Consider the following 20736-nt stretch of genomic DNA (forward strand, 5'->3'; position numbering starts at 1 on the left):
TGGAAGCAAAATTTTAAACCGGCACATGTGAGGATCTGCTTCATAAATGCTTGAATATGTAAAAAGTACTGTGTGGCTTCTCTGATGAGTAACAACTGAGCAGCACAGCTTGACTTTCAAATATTCATAATCAATTCATTAAATAAGGAATGAATGGAAGAAAATTATGATCACAGATATTCCACAAACAGAAGGGAAAGCTAAATGACAATTTTGATGTGTCCTCTGAATATTTTCATGAGAAAACTATATTAATATTTAATGCATGTATTACCTTTTTCAGTCAGCTCTAATTTAAGTGAATTTCATTCTCTGTGAAATGTCTGCTAATAGAATACTAATGGTTGCTTGCCATATTTGGGAAGGCAGGAGTTAATATTACTAACCTCTGCACCTAAAGATATTATTCTTAACACTGAATTAGAGAATGTTGTAACCATGTAAATTTATAAACTAGCACAATAGGAATGGAAGCAGCGTGTCAGAGTGAGCTATTTAATCTATCTACATAAATACGTAATCTCACAGATGGCAAACAGCCCCAGATTTGAGAAACAGACTGTGAGCAATACTGATACTAGAGAAAAGCATGTCCCTAAAATGGCAAAAGCTGGGGTGTCTAACAGCAAAGTCAGTACACCACGTTTCTAATTAGCCTGACTTGCCAAAGACCTGCCTTGAACTGCTAGCTAATTTTCCCAGGTCTGTGACCCACCCTGTGATGGAAGCGCTGTTCCCTCCCTTTGTGCACCCAAGGGGGTTTTCTCTGTGGGCTACTGAGTGATCCCTGCTGGGTCTCCAGCCGGGTGAGCAGGGGAATCTTCCCCAACATGGGCAGTTCCTGAAGACACTCGGCCTTCCAGGGCTGGCGCTCCTGAGCCTTTCTGACTTCCAGCCTTCTAGGACTGATAACAGAACTGCCCTTCAGGAGCTTCATTGCCTTCAGCCGTATGATTCAAGAGCAGATATTTGCCACCTTGAATTGTTTTAGCTCAATCCGATTCAACCCTACCTAATACTTAGGGAACACCCTAATAACTACACCTTTGGAAAACTAAAAGCAAACTACATGGAGGATTCAATGCAATCCCTTGATGTGAGGAGACATTTTGTTCTATTTAATACAGCTTCTCTGCAGATTACTATTTTCCTTCCAAGAGAAATGAGGAAATAAAAAACATTTACAGAGTTACCAAAAAGTTCATGAAGAAATGAAGGGCAAAGCCACACACTGACGTGCTAATATAATATATACAATTAAAGGAACTAAAGGCTTAATGAGTGCACTAAAGAAAGGTTATTTTAAGTGCCTGATGCTAATGGTTTCTCAGTCAGCTTTCTGATATCTGTGGAAATTACTGACTTTAAAAACCAGTGCTTCTATGCAAGTTTGTTTAAAGACATTTAAAAATAAACTTCTATACAATGTTATGAGTGATGGTCCTAGGACAATAAATCTATCAAGATATATCTAACTGAAGGAAGAAATGCCAGCCAAAAGGGAAAAAGAAAATAAAGAAACATACAACCAGGCTTGCTGCACCAGTGTACTCAAGACTTCATTGAACTGAAAGTGTTACGTTTTAGCCAAGTCTTTGCAAAATTTCTTTGCTAAATCTGGTTTACCAAACATGATAAACTGAACAAATTTCATGTAGATTAAAAAAAAAAAAAAGAATGGGATCTACTTTCTATTGGGGTTGAGATGAACCACCTCAATTAATTCCTTACTCATGGCGCCTCTGACTGATGCCAGCCAAGCCTTAGAGGGAGACAGGCCAATGTTTTAGCAGACAACAAAACCTCTTTTCTTAAGACATTTCTTCTCACACTAGCAAAAATGCTGCTAGTTTTTCTTTCATTGTATATTTAAAATCAACCTTTTGTGTTTTCTAGGACAACTCCTGCTTCCAAAGCTGTCTCCCTGGGAGTGAGATCAGGTGTTACTGCTGTGCGAGGGCAAGAAGGAAAGGCAGGCACCCTGGGAGCCAGGCAGGGCTCTGGCACAGGGCTCAGCAACGCCTGTCACAGGTGGCATGTGGCAAGGCTGGGAGCTGGGCATCCCCAGATGGGCACCCTGAGCCCGTGAGGGTGGGCAACTCCCTCCTTGTGGCAGCAGTGAGTGCCCACAAACCCACTGAGGAGCAGCATCTCCTAGCTCCCACTGGCAGGTTCAGTTCCTGAACTGGAAAGGAAAATCAGTCTGGCCAACCAGCACTGAAAACTCGCCAGAATCTGCTCTAAAGCACAGAAAGAAGGTTTTACTCTATGTGATCTACCATTCTCCAATCCTCATGCATTTCAGGGGATACGTGGATGCAGGATGGCGCTAAATTTGGACTCTTCCTGGGGGAGGATGTTCTGGGAAAGCAATAACCCCATCTCAGAGGCAGGCAGAAATGTTGCCTACAACCTGAATACTGGAGGATCTGGGCATTTTCTTACTTTTTACCTCTAATGCTATTCAAGCATAAGAGTGTAATAAACAATGAATGCAGCGAGGCTTAATCCTGGTGTCTGACTGACGGATTGACAGTGCTAAGCTTTCTTTTTAGCTCCTGTGTGCAACTGATCTTAAATCTGAAGAACTACTGAGTTATGGACTGAGCCACTTTTGTTTACATCAGGTTAGGTTTACAGGAGACACATGTACCAATTCTAGAGAATTTTAGGAGATCCTCAAGGTCTTCCCTCTCTTTGTCAACCTAAATGCCAGCAAATTCCTCTAGAATTGAGAGGCATTTTCATAGTGATGCCCTGTTTAAGTACACTCACCTTACCTAGATCAGGTCATATCCAGATATGAATAATGTACTGAGAAAATAGGTTGCTAAACAGGTGTTTTATTGTACCAAGATTTCGTATGGAACCATAACCTTTCCGCATGTCATACTGCTTGTGAGGGATTGATGGTAATGGCTGCCGTGAGATCTGAGGGCTTGTCATATTCATAGGTGTAGAAAAGGAGACTTTCTGCACAATGGTTTGGTGGATGACACTGAGCACTTTATTCATAGTGCTAGGACATTGCCCATAAGAGCTAAGCCTTTTTCTCCCCTCTTTCTAGAGCACATGAAGTACTCTGCTGAGAGCAAGAAAACAAATTAGGTCATTGACCTTTCCCATTACCTTGACACAAATTCCAGTTTGCATCAACCAGCAGAGCGCGTACTTGAATGGGACCTGTCCTGTCCTCTTTCTCACCATACCTCACCCATTTCAAAGTAACAGAAACAGAATTGAAAACCAAAGTTCAGATAAAAAGGAGAATGTTTTTAATAACAAAACCCTCTTGGGGCCTCCCTGCCTTCATAATTTAAGGAAACTAAATTATTTCTTTCTAATTCTGATATTTAGAAATGTTGACAGCTCTAATACATTGTAAATACTTCAGATCATATTGTTAAACCAAGTCACTTTTACAAATTAAGCTGAAAAAAGACAGATGCCATAACTTGTGAGGCTGATATGTAATGATAATAGTGCTTGCATTTAAACACAAAGTGCATTTCATTCCTTCTTGTGATGCATTCTCTAGTCAAAGTGCACCCAAACATTTTCACAAGAATTGTATCTTAAAGTTTGTTTTATGGGTCACCTTGTGTCATGGGAGACCAACACAGATCACTTCTCCCTGTTGGTTAACTACCAGTACTACAGAAACTATAGTTGTTTATATCAAGTTCCTTATAATCAAAAAAGTATTTAGGTGTATGTCTTCTAAAGTATATTGCTGTGTGTGTAAGCAAGAGTTCAATTATGGCCAGAGCTTTGTAATCATTTAGACTGGGGCGTGCGAGATCCAGGGCTTAGGCAGCTATGCAGGCAGCAGAAGGATTTGCTTTCCCTAGCTCTTTACAAACTGTAAGACTTCTGCAACTGGGAAATCTCCTACGTACTCCCTGACTAGCTCTAGTTGTAGGCTCAGAGTAAATAAATGTGTAGAGGGGTTTTCCCAGGAGTAGGTATTACACCAGTGCTAATGAGGGGACAAAACCCATTTAGCTCCACTTCTCCGCTACTGAATCCATGCTTTTGTAGGTTTGCCCAGACTTCATGCCAGTGATTTCTCCTTCACCAGGAAGGAAGCTTGAAAGGAACTGTGAGTGTGGTGTAGGGTCACTAACTGATGAGAAGAAAAATTTTGTAGCTAATCATAATGCAGTTTAATTGGCAGAACTGAAGAGGATGGTCCAGACCCATGTGTATAGCCACATCTTTCAACACACTTTAGGCTACTAGTTGGTTTTGGATCACAATTTGAATGTGTGTGATGACCAAGAAAAAAAAATGTTTTCCAAAGTATTCATCACAAGCCTAATTTGGTCTCCTGTAAGTCAATAACGAATTCTTGGATTTCTGTCAACTGAAGCAAAGTTAAGCCAATGCTAAACAGTTTTGAAAAACTCACCCAAAAAATCTTATCCAGCAATTCAATTCCCATTAAGGATCTGCCTGTATAAATTCACAAGCAATGCAGATACGCACTTCCAACATGCAATTGCTTTCTCCGCAAAAGACAGTGGTTTACATGCAGTTAGCAAAATGGACACATCCCTGATCCTTTTACAAATAGGCATTTGATTTCTTTGCACGAGGAATTCAAGTGCATGCTCAGCACATACATAAGCCGTTGCCCACGTATTTTTGCAGAGAGGAAGAGGGATATAATAAAGCATTTTCTGTTGTTAGGTGACTTTTCTTGTTTATGAAGACATCTTTCTTCTTCAGCTATGCAACCTTAAATATGAAAGAAGACTCTAGTCCACAGAAAAACTTTATGCTTTGTTTAAGATTATCTTGAAAGTTACTCAGTATTTTGTTGCTCTAAATAATTACACCAGCTGCAAAGCATAAAGATTAAATATATGATCCTAGCCTGAGCAGAAGGCTAATCTCCCACAAAGGGAGATGAGCCAAAGACTACATCAACTGAAGCAGGGATTTCACTATTGCTCCTCAATTTTATAAGGAAGGTATTCATATACAGTCCTGGCAGACAGACAGACAGACGAGGAAGGATGATACATGCATGCTCTGTCATGGGAATTTTGGGTGAACTGTATGATTTATCTTTTTTTTTTTTTTAAATAACAGGAAGAGAAAACCTGATTAGGAGGATGTTGGAAATCAGACAAGCAACTTTTTACAGAAGGTGTTGATGACTTTTTCAAATTACTCCAATAGAAATCATCACAGCTATTAATATTCAATAGCTAAGTAAGAGCTCTTTAGAAATAAATAGAGAAAACAGGAGGCAATTGTGTATTCAAAGTAGAAATTACTTATCTGTCTGTAAGGTGTCCCTGGACACCTGTGCACATCTCCTTGTTGACCAACATTCAATTTCTCATCTGTGAGTTTACCCTAACATTTTCACACCAGAGGGGAACTGCACTTCTTGCTCTGTGTTTGAGCGTCTGCTTCCTCCTCAGCCCCGAGCTGGGGCTGCTTCTCAGGAGAGCTCTACAAGCCAGCTGTGTCTCAGTGGCTCTCCGGACACACCAGGAGGAGAGCTCTGGTTTTCAGGTCCCAACCCATTTTTCAATATGCAGCAGGAGTTTGCTGCCATTCAACTACAGCACTTTCCTCAGCTTTCTTTGACTGCCACCCCTGTACCATGCATGCTTTGTAAACATTTTCAATCATCATAGCTATAAAAAAGTGAAGCTTTATAGTAACAAAATACTTATTTGTCTCCTTAAGTGCTTGTCTGTAATTCAGTTTAATGATGCTGCACTTTCTCGTAGTCTCTCATTGCCTAGCGGGCACTTTGTATTGATTAAGTCATTGTGTAGGTCTCGGTAACAAACAACCACATAAGACGTAGACTGGAAGAGGAAAAACCTTCCTCAGGTGGAAGAATGCATTTATCAGAGTAATGAACCTTTTGATTCAGGGAATCATTAAGAAGAAATACAAAAAGAAAGAAATTCAGTGCTTAAATAGAAATCTTCATGGAGAAGATAGGAAAATACTCAGTTTGTTATTCTCTGTCCTTTCCTAAACAAACTGACCAGTACCTTCACAGAATATGAAAAATTGCTCTATATGTACCGTGTCAACTCCCAGTGAGTATAATATATACAACACTTACCTAAATTCCAAAATCATGTTTTTGTCCCAGTTGTACTTATTAACAAATGTTTACTCAATTCATTTATTTTCAGAGAAATTTATAGGTAATTAATAATCAAATGTTATGTGATAAATGGCAAAAAGTGATCCAATCAAACTCAAACTGATATGTGTACATATTTAATCAGTGATCTGAGAAATAGGACCTATCATTTATATTGCCATGACTGAAAAGTAAAATAATCAGACACACCTTTGAATACTTTAAATGGGCAAGCATTAAGAAATTTCTTCCATTCCAGCTCCAATATAAAGAAAACTCTTAATCCTGTAGAATTTTTTTCCCAGAGAACAAATTTTCTAATGTGCTTAGGTCAGTCATGTAAGAAAAAGGTAATGAAGAAAATGTGTAAGGAGCCTCAGCAAAATATGTGGACACCATCACCAAAGAACCCTTCAAGGTTCCCTCCTCGCCACAGGGACCAAACCCCATGCCTGACTGCTGGGCTCCCCACAGCAAGCGTGGGAGCACTGGCATCTCTGACGGGATGCAGGATGCCAGGCAGGGAGCCGCCTTGCACAACCAGAAGGAAGCAGTATAGACAAAAAGCCTGGGGAAAAGTCTTATGTTACTGCCTTTTATGTACAAGTTTACAAGCCGGTGCACTCCACTAAAAAGTGGTGGCAATTTCAGCTTTGCCTTCTTTGATGACAATTTCTTGAAACCAGCTGTGACTGACAAATACAAATATTCCTTAGATCACATTGGTGTCCTCTTCTAGTATCATTGTCACCCTGTAAATTTCCAACTTTTGCAACTTAGTATAAAATATAAGCCAACAGACAATATTTTGAGTTCTTTTCACCCATGAGAGAAGATTATGACTGCCTTTTACTTGACAACATTAGCTTCTATGTATCTTTATTTTTTGCCCTTCAGAAGTAGAAATTGTGCTGGAAGACACTAAGCACTATGTAGACATTCAGGAACTGTGCAAATGTTCTGCTAAGAACTTCATCATGCATAATGGCACCATGTAGGTCTTAAACACACATTTAGTTTAGACCCAAATGTAAACCCCACTTTGGGGTCTCTTGATTGGAACCCCAATATAGAGCAACTCCCAACTGAGTGCTGACTCTCAAGAGAGAAGTAAAGCCTCCTTTTTTATTCTGTCTCCTTTTAGTTTGCCAGTGTTAGCACTCACTGGCGAGTAGCTCAAAGCAGTCATAACCAAGGGACTTTCTAAGTATTTCTCACTGGAAATAACGTTTTGTGCTGATTTCCAGCTCTCACACGATTAACCTCCTGATCAGCACAAACTGAAAAGTGGTATTTAGAATTACTTTTGGACGATGTCTAAGTTACCGATTTCTTATGCACTAATGAGATGGATGTGGGTTTTGTGCAGCACGGATCTACAGACAATCAAAGCTAATTTTTATGGCCATGCCATTTTCTTACTGACATTTATGTGCAACACTCTTATCATATGGTAATATTCATGAAGGACCACAGAACAAGCAAAATAAGACCTAAAATGTGAATGATGTTGGAAATAACTCTATAGATGGTTTCCCCAGAACAGCAATCTAGCACTAATTGCCTCATCCATACAAGAGGAAATATAGTCTTGATTTAAGGCCTGGAATTCTCTTTTTCAGAAGATGCATGGGCCTGGAAACATATTTGTGTTCCTAACTGTAAGCATGTGAATAATCCCATTACAGAGATTTTATGACTGGTTTTATGCTTTAAGTTAAAATCACAGTAAGTATTTAGAGGATCTGTGCCTAAGGCAGACGTCAATATTGAAAGAAAAAAGCAGGTTAACACACATAATTTATTTTTTTTTTAAGAATGATACCATTTTCTATCTTATCTTTAGCTGGAAATTGCAGGAACTGAAAATTCAATTTTGTTTTTAATAAATAATTCATTGCTCATCTGATGTTCTATTATACTTTTTCTGTGAAATCACTAGAACTGGGAATTTCTCCCCATGCATTTTATGTCTTTTTTTTTTTTTTCCACAGAGGCCTGATGAGGAGGAATAAATGCTGTAAAAAAAAAATTTGTTACTGGCCACTGCATTTAAAAATTGAATTTGTTAGCAGACATTGCCTTTTTGTTACTCATTTACAGACATCTAACTCATACTTAAATATATCTATAGGAAACACTTTAAATGAATCAGTTAAACAGATTCCTGAAATAAAAGCTACCTTTGTAAGAGTTCCAGAATTTTCGAATGCATTGCTTCTGTTCAAGCTGCTAGAAGTAAATATAATATCTATACAAAAATATTACATAGAACATTAATACTACAGTACTAAAGTGCTTGAAATAATTTATGGCAGATAAACAGCACTTCAGGCGTTTTCTTTGGCAATCTTTAATAAACCATGAACACCAGGATCACTACAAGTCCTCACAGCTGATGTACAATACTACATAGTGTTGTAGCTCATCCACAAGAGAATAAGAAGGTTTCCCCGTTCCATGTCTCTTGGGCTGAACATTTTACCACAGATGAGAGAGGAACAGTTTAAGTAAACAACTTTCAACTTACAGCTGTTCAGCAGTGCAATCCAGGGCATGTGGGTATGAATCATTGATGCTGACCCACATGGGTGCTATCTGGTGTAGGTTCAGTCTGGAGTCAACAGCCAGCAGCTTGCCTGTGACCATACATTCAATGTGTTTTCCAGATTTTAAGAATATAAACTCTATAATTTGAGGCTAAAAATCATAACCAAGATTAACACTTCACTCCAAATGATGTAGCATGGGTACATAAATTCAAGACACGCGCAGCTTCTCTGGTGATGTCTTCTGTTCGTACTTAAAATCTGGATACTGTGTAGTACAAGAAATGGCAGTGTCTTCACAGTATCTGAATTCTATCCTATGCAGGATTCACAGACTAGGTAATTACATTTTTCTACGCTGTTTCCTAAAGCCCAGAAGTATCTACATGTAGTGTCATTTGGAAAATTTTCTTCATTCAAATCTTTCAAAAGAGATAATCAGTGTGGTAGGTATAAAAGGAGGGTACTAACTTAGGTAACTTTGTAGTTTCAACAACCCTAGGAAAAGAAGCAACAATCCTATTGTAAATAAACGCCAAAAGAAGCTGCAAATTTGCATCTTTATCATGTAAAACCATGACCTTCCTGGGTTCTAGTTCTAAACAATCAAGGTTTCATTGCAAACAACCATTTCTCTCACGTCCACATAAAATAAGTCCAGCCTCTAGAATAAAATTACAAAGGAACACTGAGAATAATGTGATCAAAAGTCCCAGAGTGACTATGTTATATTGTGTGGTCTGTCTACATTACAAAACCTTACTTTCTGTCATGAATAAAATGCTACCAGTATCTGTTAAATACTCAGACCTCTCCCTTATGTTCACAGGCACTGATGAAAACTGGAAGTCAACCTACTCACAGAAATTAGTCTCTTTAGTCCTTGCAAAAGGATTTTGAAAGCTTCTATCAATTGCTGTATTGCCATCTGGGAATGACACAGCCCCGCCTCCTCAGCCTATATCCTACAGACTGTACTCATTTTTAAAGCAAGTTCTCCTGAACTGGCTGTAACTTGTGCAGGGGTGGGGTTGTAGCAGGTTGCAGCAGCACTGTGCCTACAGCCTGTTAATGATGTTTCCACTATAAGATGGCTTCTTACTTTTAATCAGTAGGAATAGCTGTGCTTTTTTCCTGCCAAGAGTAAGTCAAATGTGGGCTTCTGACACCGAGGAGCCATGGCTATTGGGGATGGTACCCCTGACCTTAGGCTGCTGCTCAGAGGCATTGTTTGGATGAGTCTCCTTTTCTCTACTGGGTGCATAGAAGTCCTCGAAGGACACCTTAATTTGAGGTGTTGCAAATCTCTCCACACCAGTCATGCTGGATGATTCCAACTTGCCTTTGACTGAGGGGAAAGCTGTCAAGAAAGGAAGGCCTAAAGCAGAAGACAGCTGATGGCACAGGACTGGGAGATACCATCCCTCCATTAACTGGGAACAACACTACTTAACTTTTACCAAGGCCCATTCAATAGTTTTATTGAGATCCACTAATTTTCAGAGAGATGTGCTCAGCTCTGGGCAGCGTGCCTGCCCCATTACAGCCATCCCAGCCCATTTCAGGATGCTGCTTCTATGCTGTGAACCATAACAACTTGTTGTCGCTACTCCCCAAGGGAAAGAGAAGAAGGGCAGCTCTTCTGCAGGAGCACTGGAAGCTCCTCCTGCCCAAGACCTTTGTGAACTACAGGCAAGATTTGCTCCTAGGCCAGGCATAGAGGAGAATACCGTTTGAGGATGCCTCCCTTCGAGACTAAAACTGCTCAACATCTTAAGAATGTGTCCTGGCACTTAATTTTGTAACCAGCTGTCTTTTATATATTTTCTTGTCTAGGTAGAGGCGATTGATTATGGTCAAAAGGCTGGGTTTACAGTGGTTATTCACAAGGAATCCTGCTGAAGAGACTCATCAGAGGCTGTAAGACTGACAAACAATATTAAAACACCTCTAGGAAGAGGTAGTTGCTGCTTATCCCCAGTTTCTCTGAGGTTTTCTAAGTTGTGAAACAGATGACAGCACCAATAACTTACTCTTTCATAAATAAGAAGTGCCCTAGTTTTACTTTAAGACATTTGTCTCCAGAATTTCTGGGGTGGATAAGTCCAAGAAAGAATTGCATTTGCTTCTCTTCAAGAATTTCCTAGGTAAATCTTTTCTTCCTTGGTACATACTATGCTTGCATCTGGTAAGCATTTCTAGAGGCCAGTATAATAGGAGACATGTGGGAAGGAAGACGAGCATGGCTGCTGAAGATACAGATGTGATTTTAAAAACCATGCGGAAGATGTCACAACTCCAATCATCCTCTAGTCTGAAGGGAACCCAATCCACGTGTGAAAAATTAGTATCTGCTTAAATGATCTTCACCACATAACTCCAGGAGAGTTAGTAGAGGAACCTGTGAATCTTGACATGCCTTCTGAGAGAGAGACAGGTCATCTTTTGCCTACTCAGAACACCAAAGCAGGTTCTTCAAACAATGGGTAATACCAGATACTTAAAGTTTAGAAGGATTCCGGTATAAGAACAATCCATCAGGGGCTGTAAAATGCGTTGGTGGTGCTTGTGGCTCAGAAAGTTCCTGATCTGCTTGTTTCTGGAGGCTGGAAGAGCGCATCATTGAAGTGTGCCTGCCCTGCTCTGTCTCAGTGAAGTTATTGACCACTGTCAGAAATAGAAAATGGGCTAGAGAGACTTTAGATCTGATTCAGTACAGGTATTCTGATGTCCTTATTAAAAACAAAAAGTTGGTCTGAACATGATTTTTAGAGCCACCAACAATCAAAACTGTCTGAAGTCAGTGGCAATTTTGGATGTTCAAATCAGACTTTAAATATTTTATTTATTGATACTAACAACCAATTTTGAAATGAACCACCAGTCTGAATATTACCACTGTAAATGGCACAGTATTCTGGCACAGTTCTCCTTTCCAGGAAAACCTTAGGAACATCCTGTCATTTGTGTTCATAGGAAAGCTGAGAAAATGTCGGCTTAAGCAGCACTGCCAACTCTTGTGATTTTATCATAAACCTGACAATATTTCATGTTTTCTTTAAAGTCTAAAATCCTGGATTTATGATGAAAATCTCAGATTACACATTTGAAAAGGTAAGCCTCTGGTTCTCATGGCTGCAGAGAAAGCTTGAAAATCTGAATTTTAGACTCCATAATCAGAACACAACCACCTCTACAATCTTTATGTTAAAAAAAAAAAAAGACTGTAAGCCAATCTCACACTTTTTGGTAACTTGACTCAGAATTTCAATGCTTTGATTTGGCATTAATACTTCAGCCTTGCAAAACAGTCTTCTTGTTAATGTCTAAGTCTTCACATTTTCCATATGATATTGGCAGCCTTACACATTTTTTAGGGGTGTAATTTTATGACTGGTCAATATGAGTTTGTGAAGACCATGAACACAAATCCTTTCTAATTATTATGAACAATTCCTTTTTCTCACACTATTTCGGGATCATGACCCACTTGTTGGATTTCCACATCTAAAGTGAAGGAGACAAATATTTATATTTAGAGCACATTCATATTCAAGGCATGTTGAAATTGATGAGCCTTTATCAGCACTGCTGGACTTTGGTATGAGCACTGTGCTGATTGTTCTTACATTGGGTTCAGAGCAACGTGCATCTTCAGCTTCTCTGACTCCCACCCAAGAGCAAATGTTTAGTTTCTTCCAGATTTAAACATAAACTGTATTTGATTCTTGCTGCTGGCAGAAGAAAAACAGTTTTGGAAAGGAGAATACAGATTTAAACCTCGCTGGGTAATGGCCATCTCAGGTCTTTTTGCAGCTGCTCTGACGTTTGCTGTCAGCTCTCACTACATGGCTCCCTTCTCAGCTGCCTGTGTACAAACATCCTCACAGTGCATCCCCCTTCCTGACAGCTCTCTGGCCTGGCTAGGAGGACAGGCAGAGCTGTGCGTTGGACACATCATGAGGCCCTGTCCCAGAGCAGGCTTGCCCAGTCCCCTGTGTTGGATTCACTCAGTCCTCCCTAAGTGTGCCTTCCTTGGCAGGTATAAAGAGACAAGTACTACCGTATCTGTCAAGATACCCACGTGAGTTCAGAGTTCGGTTGTTAGGACTGCAGCTAATAGATAGTTTGTTGGATCCCTTTATGATGATCTGCAAAGGGTTTCTCCTGCTTCTCCATCTGCAGAGCTTCTGCAGAAGCTTACTGTCCCCAGAGCTCCCCAGGTACACCCTGCTTTCTAGAGGATTTCTATGATGTTCATGATACTCATATTGCTGGGAGAGAAAGAGAGAAAGTTTCTGTACTGCTCCCTGCTCTCTTAAGATAGGAAATAAGTATAACCAAGCACTTTTTCTCTGACATTTGCTAAGGCTACATCAGAAGGGATGTCATGAACACAATCCTCTGAGGACAGGAGTGGAAGTGGAGCCTGGCGACCCTCAGGTACCTCACTTACCTGAAGAATTGTCTAGTAGAAACTGTGTGTTGCTATCTGTCTGATGAAAGCAAGTGACTTAGCAAGGTTGTATTGCAAGGTGAGTTGGTTGTAAAGAGTTCAACCAACTACATCCCTACCCTTTGCAAGTAACAGAAAGACAACCTCCAAAGAAAATAGAGGACTGAAAATAAGCCTGAGGGTTGCTTTGTGTTTCACAGCTTGCTTTGTGACCAGAAAGAGATACCTAGGCTTGGTGTTTCTCTTGGAAGCTTAGTAACAAGAGGCAGTCCCTGATCATCAGAATCTGCCATCCCCCTGTAGCACTGAGCCAAGAGAAGCTCCCCTGGAAGCCAGCCAGGCAGAGCTGGGACCTTGCTGCCCTTCCCTGTGTGCCCATGGGAGCACTGTCATGGCCACTAATATAGATCCTGGATATTTTTCATCCCAAATACAGATTCATTAAATAAACACCATACAAAATTATTCTCTCACCAACATGCAATTTTCTTCTGCCTTCTACCTCCATACGGGAAGATTTCAATAAGTACTGATGATGTTTTATGTCAGATTAAAAAAAGAGGAAACAATGCCAATCATATTGAAACTCATCTCCAGCATGACTGAATTTTAGAATATTTAGCTTTTGATAAATGCTTATTGGTACATAAAGAGTAGTTTTCATCTAAAATATAGCCCTGTGTTATCCCCAGTAGAAAGTTAATATCTCATTTGATATTTGCTTTTTTTTTCACAGAGCAAATGAATACTCTGTACTAAACTGTCCTGTTTTAGGGAAACTATAAGGTAAAAGAGTGAAGTCCACAACAAATATTTTTGGTGTTTGGTCACCAGAAATTTGAGGGGGTGGAGGAAAAGGAAAAGGGTGGAGGGACCTCCTGATCCCTGAGCACTCCTAGATATCCGTAGTTCCTGACAAAGCCTAAATGGATCTTGGTAGGGAAGAACACAAGTAGCCCTCTGTAAATAGATTAATTTAAATGTAATTCATATTAAAAAAAAAAAAAAATCAATCTAGTAACTTTAGAGTCATCTGTGCATAACACATAGTAACCAAAAGGTTGTATCTTTCCTGCACTCTAAGTAGCTAGAACTAAAATGAAGTGGTTCTGAAAAGAAAGATTATATAATAAAATAATTGAGAAATACCATTATAAACACCATGTGGCATTTGCATGCATTCAAGAACCTTTGATTTACCAGTCCCAGCTGTTAATGGTGAAGTAGGAATTTGCTCTGTCCTTAATCAATCTAAAGTTAATAAGGCCCCAATACTACTTCATGCCTGCCCATTCTTGAGTCTACATGGGGTTTACTTGTCTTTGGGATGAGGGGAGAAATTGCACAGCCTAACATGCAACTCTGCCAAAACCGTGTGATGAGCCCATTGCTATGAACCAGTTAATAAGGTAATTCTAGAAGCCCAAGTTTGTTTCCTAGCTACATAACATTACACAAACATTTTAGTTGTAATTTTGTGGCAATGGTTTCACAGTTATTTGATTAAAATGCAGTGCCATGCTGCTTGGAGCCTGGGAGTGTCTGATATCAGTGAAAGCTCTTTAGAAGTGCTACAATTTAAAATTACAGCTTACCCTGTTTGAAGGGATATTTTTAGGCTATTTATTCAGAGTATAAATATAGTTCTATACATCACTGGTTTAACGTCTCTCTTGAGCTGGTCAGAAAAACACTTTACCCAGCACCAGACAAAGGTCAACAAATGGGTATCTTTTATTTCTTTTTTTTTTTTTTCCTTTTTTTTTTTTTTTTGTAAAGCAGCATTAAGTGCTTTAGAAAGCAAAGTATCTTGTCAGCAAAGGCTGCACATCTAACCCCTTTACTGCAGTGACCTACTTATAGGAAATACTCCTGTTGAAAAGGGCTTTTTCCAAGATCTAGCATTTCAAACAAAAACGTATCTAAAATTAGGTGGAAAGTGTTTAAGGGATCCCCGAGCAAAGATAATCTAAAGAATAAAAGGCGAGAGAAGGGAAACGATGACAAATCACCATGCAGTCAGGAGGAGTGATGTAGTGCATATTTCTATGAATGACCATTCTCTGGCTTTAGTATCAACAGCTTCATGAGTTATTTATTTCTGATTATTTGTTTGGGTGTCAGAGGGATGTTTGTGCCTGCAAACCCCTGGAAACCAAAGTTTTATGTACATACAAAAGGCACAGTAGTGACAATGCAGGCAACCACATCTCTGCTCAGCTGTTGCCCTTGACCTAAAGAGACTCTCCCTTCCACATTACAACCTGACGGCACGTATTTGGTTTCTGTGTTAATGTAGCTCTGGGTTTTTCTTGAGCTGGGTTGGCTAGTTGTGCTGAACTGTGACAAATTCTTCAAGGAGCAATAGGATTGGGTTGATTTCAGGTATGATGTGTCCTGGGAGAATGGAGGAAGAGGTAGAATTTCTAATAAATAGCCTCTCTTAAACATGTTGCCCTTCTAGTTGGAGCCTATCTCAGTCCTACTGTAACTTACAGACCTGAGCAAGTAGAAAAGACCACAAATATTAAGTGGGCTCTGCAGTTCACATCTCAGTGGAGTTCCCACCAGAGCCACTTCTAGGTAGTGTTTCTCAGTATCTCATTTGGGAGGCACAAAAAATCTAGCATCTTTCATATCATGGACTGTGGACTAAAATGTGTGCATGGGAGGAAATGCATGCAATGTCCCTTTGAGATAGAGATGACACTTAAGTTTGAGGTGAATGTCAGTGGGTAGAGGAGCTTGGCAGTCCAGATTCTGGGGAAAGAAGGTGAGATTTCTACACGTGTGGAAAGAGGCTTGTGACCAGGAGGTACAACACAGGCACGCAGATATACATAATGGGACCACCCTGAGAAATTCATGTTGTTTCTAAGGACACACATTTATCAAAGTTCATAATAGCTATCCAGGCACAACCTCTGTTTAACATCTTTTTAAGACTTAATTTTGGAGATGATCTTTTTATTACTAGCCTACAACAGATAAGCAATTTGGCTGAGATGGAGGTTTCAGTGACAAATATTGTCCTGATTTTTTTCTCAGTTTTTACTATATATTAACAAAATTGTCCCCAAAAATCATGCACCAGAGAGGCAGAAGAGACTTTGCAAGACATTTCAGTCCTGTTCCCAGTTTGCTGTATGTCTGGGCATGTGTCATGATCTTTGTATGTCCCAGTTCTTCACTTAAAGTGTCTGGTGAATCTGTCTCATCTTTGCAATCTGAGGCTACGATCTTAACATTTAATGTATCACTCAAATGCTGGTCTGACTAAATAGTAGAATTGCAAAAAAAAAAAAAGATCAAATTAGTTTAATCCTTACTTCAATACCTGATCCTTCTTTTATTCCTTTATTTACCCTCTTCATTTCAGAAAATGGAGATTTCTAATTTCTCAGGACTATTAAAATGCAAGGAACTATCTGGAGAAATATTCTTCTCCTGAGGCTGCAACGCAGAAGCTGTCGATTGCCAGCTCTGCACTCGCCTGGTGTGTGGAATACATATCGACGTCAAGGGGAGTTCCTCCTGCAGAACAAAGGTGGAATGCGCAAGTGGGAATGGCGCGGGGCACCACCAAAAAAAAGGGGGCTGCTCCTGTTTGACAGATGAAGGGTAAATACAGTCTCCATTGCAATCAGAAGAATGGTGTGACATAAGCAGTTTTCCTGTTGATTTTTATCTCACCCTAAAGAAACCATTGAAAAAAAACCCCAAAATGCATAGCATAAAAAAAATATTGGCGAAGTTGTTTCACACTCCCATGAGGTACACAGGAGCCCCAATAACAGGACACTTATTTCTGTGTTGCTTGTATAGTTTTGTGTCCCCTGAGCACTCTAAATGGAATTCACAGTATCTGCAGACTGTGATGGGACTCCCTGAAACACTGCAGTTCTCACAACACAAAACCTGTGAGCTTCAGTGCACAGACAGCCCTTTCTGAATTCTGCTCATGGAATCTGAGTGGGTTTTATTGTGTTCTCAGCCTCCAGCTGTCCTTTTTCATTTCTCTGTAAATTATTACAGACATAAGAAATATATACTTTAACCTGGACTTTTACAAATCTGTGTGAACCATATTGCTTAGTGAGTAAAGTAGAACTTTTTAGCTCTTTTGTTAAGTACTTCTGTATTTTTTAATTGCTACTAGGTTAAACACAGATTATTTGTGATTATCTTTATATAATTGGAAGTTTTAGGATTACATACAGTAGTCTGCATCCTACTCCCCCAGAGTAGGCAGAATATAATAGACTGTAGGCAGAGGGCAGAAATATAATAGACAATGTGATCACTGCCTAAGATACCACCTACCCTACAGCAAGGATTGCACCTGGAGAGTGTTTATTACAACCAGAAAGACAGCTCTCCCTAAGATATTTTAGGATGTGACTCATGATAATAGAAAGTTACTTTACTCATAAATCTGCTCTGTCCCTAATCCATCTGTTATTCTTGTTCTTACAAAAGGCAAAACAATTTGGCAGAATGTTTTTACACAGTTATAATACATTTACATGATTGACTCTCCATTGCTGCTGGAAAAGCAAGCCATTATAACATCAGAATATACTGTAGGAATTCCTTTTTGGATAACATTTTTGCAATGGCAGTTCCAGGTGAGCCATCTAGAGGCAAAAATAAGATTTTCTCCACAGCAAGAATACTCCACACTAGTAGTGTAATGAATTCCTCTCAAATAAATGTCCTAAAAAACTTGTAGCATCATATGTACCAAGAGATGAGAGATTGCCATCTGTTAAATTCATAAACCTCTTACAAGCTTTAATTTCCTGTATGCTCACACTATGAGTTTGAATTTCCTCTGCTTTTAAAAATGATTTCTGAGTGGTTTGAATTGCTTTATGCTAATGTAGTATCAAGAAAAGCCTATATTAATTATAATAAATAATATGCCAATTAAAGGAGGGAGTGTAGAGTTAAAAAAGCTTGGAATCTCTTCCTGCTCTTGACTCTGTGTGACACTAGGAAATTCTTTTAACCAGAGTCAGTTTTACCACCCATAAAGTACACCTCATAATTTTACCATCTTTGTAAAGCACTTTATGATCTTTGGATGAAATACCAAAACATTACAATAAAGATACACACACAGTAAATACAGCGAATGGCCACATTTTGCCTTTACTTCCCCCTCTTGCTTAATCCTATTAAAACCAGAACTACACAGTGCATAAATCAGAGCAGAGCAAGCAGCCTTCTTTGCACTTAGCAGTAGCAGCATCACAACACAGTTTATGAAAGGAGGATAAAAGTCCCCAATCTAAAACACAGCTGGGGCCATCTTAGAACAAGGGTCCACCTGGTGCACCCTGTGGGAGAGTTTAGCAGGTAGTCATCAAATACTTTTTTACTATTAAAATTGCTCAATTCCTTTGAAAACATTTCTATTCACACAAAATTTCCCTGTGCCATCTAACCAAACCCTACTGAAATACAAAATTTTCTTCTCAACATGCTGACTAAAGTAATGCAGCCAAAATCCTGACCTCTATTGCAGGCCCAGCACTTGCAGCTGATTATAGGGTGCAATGTCAGCAGGGCTGCCTAGGCTGTGAAGTGGGAGGTGTAGCTTCAGCCCTGGGGACTCAGAGTCCCAAATCCAGCTGAGACTACCCTGATTTAGAAATTGCTGGTATCCAGTGCAGCCACAGCTACACCAGCTACTAAAAGTAGACACAGATGCTCTGCCTTCATACCAATTAGAGCAATTACAATGGGAAACAGAAGTGAAAAACCTCACTTAGCAGCATTGTTCCAAGCCCACACGTGGGCATCTTTGCTACACACAGTCACCCTTGGGAGCTAGAAGAGCCCTTCCAGGACTACCAACAAGGCCTGAATGACCATTTTAAAAAATATGTATGAAGCCTGGGCTGTAATCTGTCTGCCATTTAACTTTTCCCTGTACTATAAAACATGAAACCTACATCAGCATATGTCAGGCTGGACACACACTGTGTGTGAGTACTGATGTGCAATGCTGGTCTGCTGAGGGCAGAGGTTTGTCCACATGGAGGTCATCACGGTGGGGAGCTTTAGAAAGCAAGGAAGGATGGGGATAAAGAACAGGCTGGTGATCTTCTCTTCCTTCCCCAAGTTCACAGGGCATTTTGGGATAGCCACTTTGGGAAAACATTGTGTTCTTGTCAAAAAAATAAATTAAATGGACAAGAGCAAGGAGCCAACAGGGCAATGATTCCCACTGGGAGCTGATATGAATCAGAAAATGTCTTCTAGCCTGGAAACACAGGCTTTTCATGTGGCATGACACTGTACACAGAAGGGGGTGGTGAGGATGCATGGACAAAGGTGAAAGATGGGGGGCTGCCTGTATATCAGCCCATGAGTGGGTCACTACCCTGTGCTGTACAGTGCTAACAAAGCTGGGCTACAAGAGCACGTGGACTTCTGCTTCATCCCTTCCTGCAAGAGCTAGCATTTTACTGGGGCTCCTAGGGACAGGACTGACCGAGTTCACAAACTCGGTGTCTTGGCTACTGGGGTGTGATTTAGACAAGGAGATTTGACCCCACGTCTGTTCCTCTGTACCTCCAGCTTTGGTGAGCTGTGGGCAGCCCTCCGCCTGGCTCACAGCATGCTCCAGATGCACGCTGCTATCTTCTGTGGAAGGAGCCAGTTGGATTCCAGTCCCTATTTGCTTCAGACAGCTGTGGTCTCCTGTGGCTTCTCTCTCTGACCCAACATCATAAGTGTTTGATAATATATTTGAACCATTCTTTTACCCTTCTCTTCTGAGAATTACAGAGGATTTTTGTTAACCATTTAAATAGTGCCAGTAATTGCCCTCATGTGGTTAGAGATACCTGGTATCAACCTAATAAGAGCATTCACTGATTTTCCAGAGACACAAGCAGGATAAGCCTCATGTATATATCACAGACACTTATTCAGACAGTCTAGAATTCTGTCCTACAGCTGTTTCCTAGGTAACTGAACCAGGACCACAGAAACAGACTGTATGCAGCTTAAAAGAGTTGAAACAACAAAACTGCAGCATTTCTGTCTCCAAACTTTTGATTTTGTGGGGCTGCAAATATGATAGAAATGTTTCAAGAATGAAACAGGCAACTGAAAAACATGCACCTATTCTAACGTAGCCAAAACATGTGATCCTAAGAGTCCTGTGATTTGTCACTTCTACAAGCCACTCAGAACAACCTTGCCTATGCTTGATTTCTGCCAGTGCCCAAACCCCTGGAAAGCTGCAGAGAGCAGTCACCAAAAATTGTGTGCTTGCAGGTGTTTCTCAAATGTGAAATCTAGCCACCTTAGGCAAATAGACTTCATGTGTAAGCTGAGATGAAGTCAGCCCTGTACAAAGGACTGGTGAATTTCTGGTCTCTTCAGGCAATGCAAGGGCTCCCTATCATTAACAAGCTGGAAGGTCCCAGTGGATGGTACCACCTTGCATCAGCAAGGTGCAAACAAAATTCTTTCTTAGTGAAACTCTCTGCACCCACAATTCAGACACGCTGCAGAAAAAGGCAAGCAGATCCTTTAAAGCCCTGTTCTGCCTTATTTTGCCCATGACATAAACTGCTTGTCTAATTCCTTTC

Source organism: Strix uralensis, chromosome 9 (assembly GCF_047716275.1).
Source record: "Strix uralensis isolate ZFMK-TIS-50842 chromosome 9, bStrUra1, whole genome shotgun sequence".
Lineage (NCBI taxonomy): Eukaryota > Metazoa > Chordata > Aves > Strigiformes > Strigidae > Strix > Strix uralensis.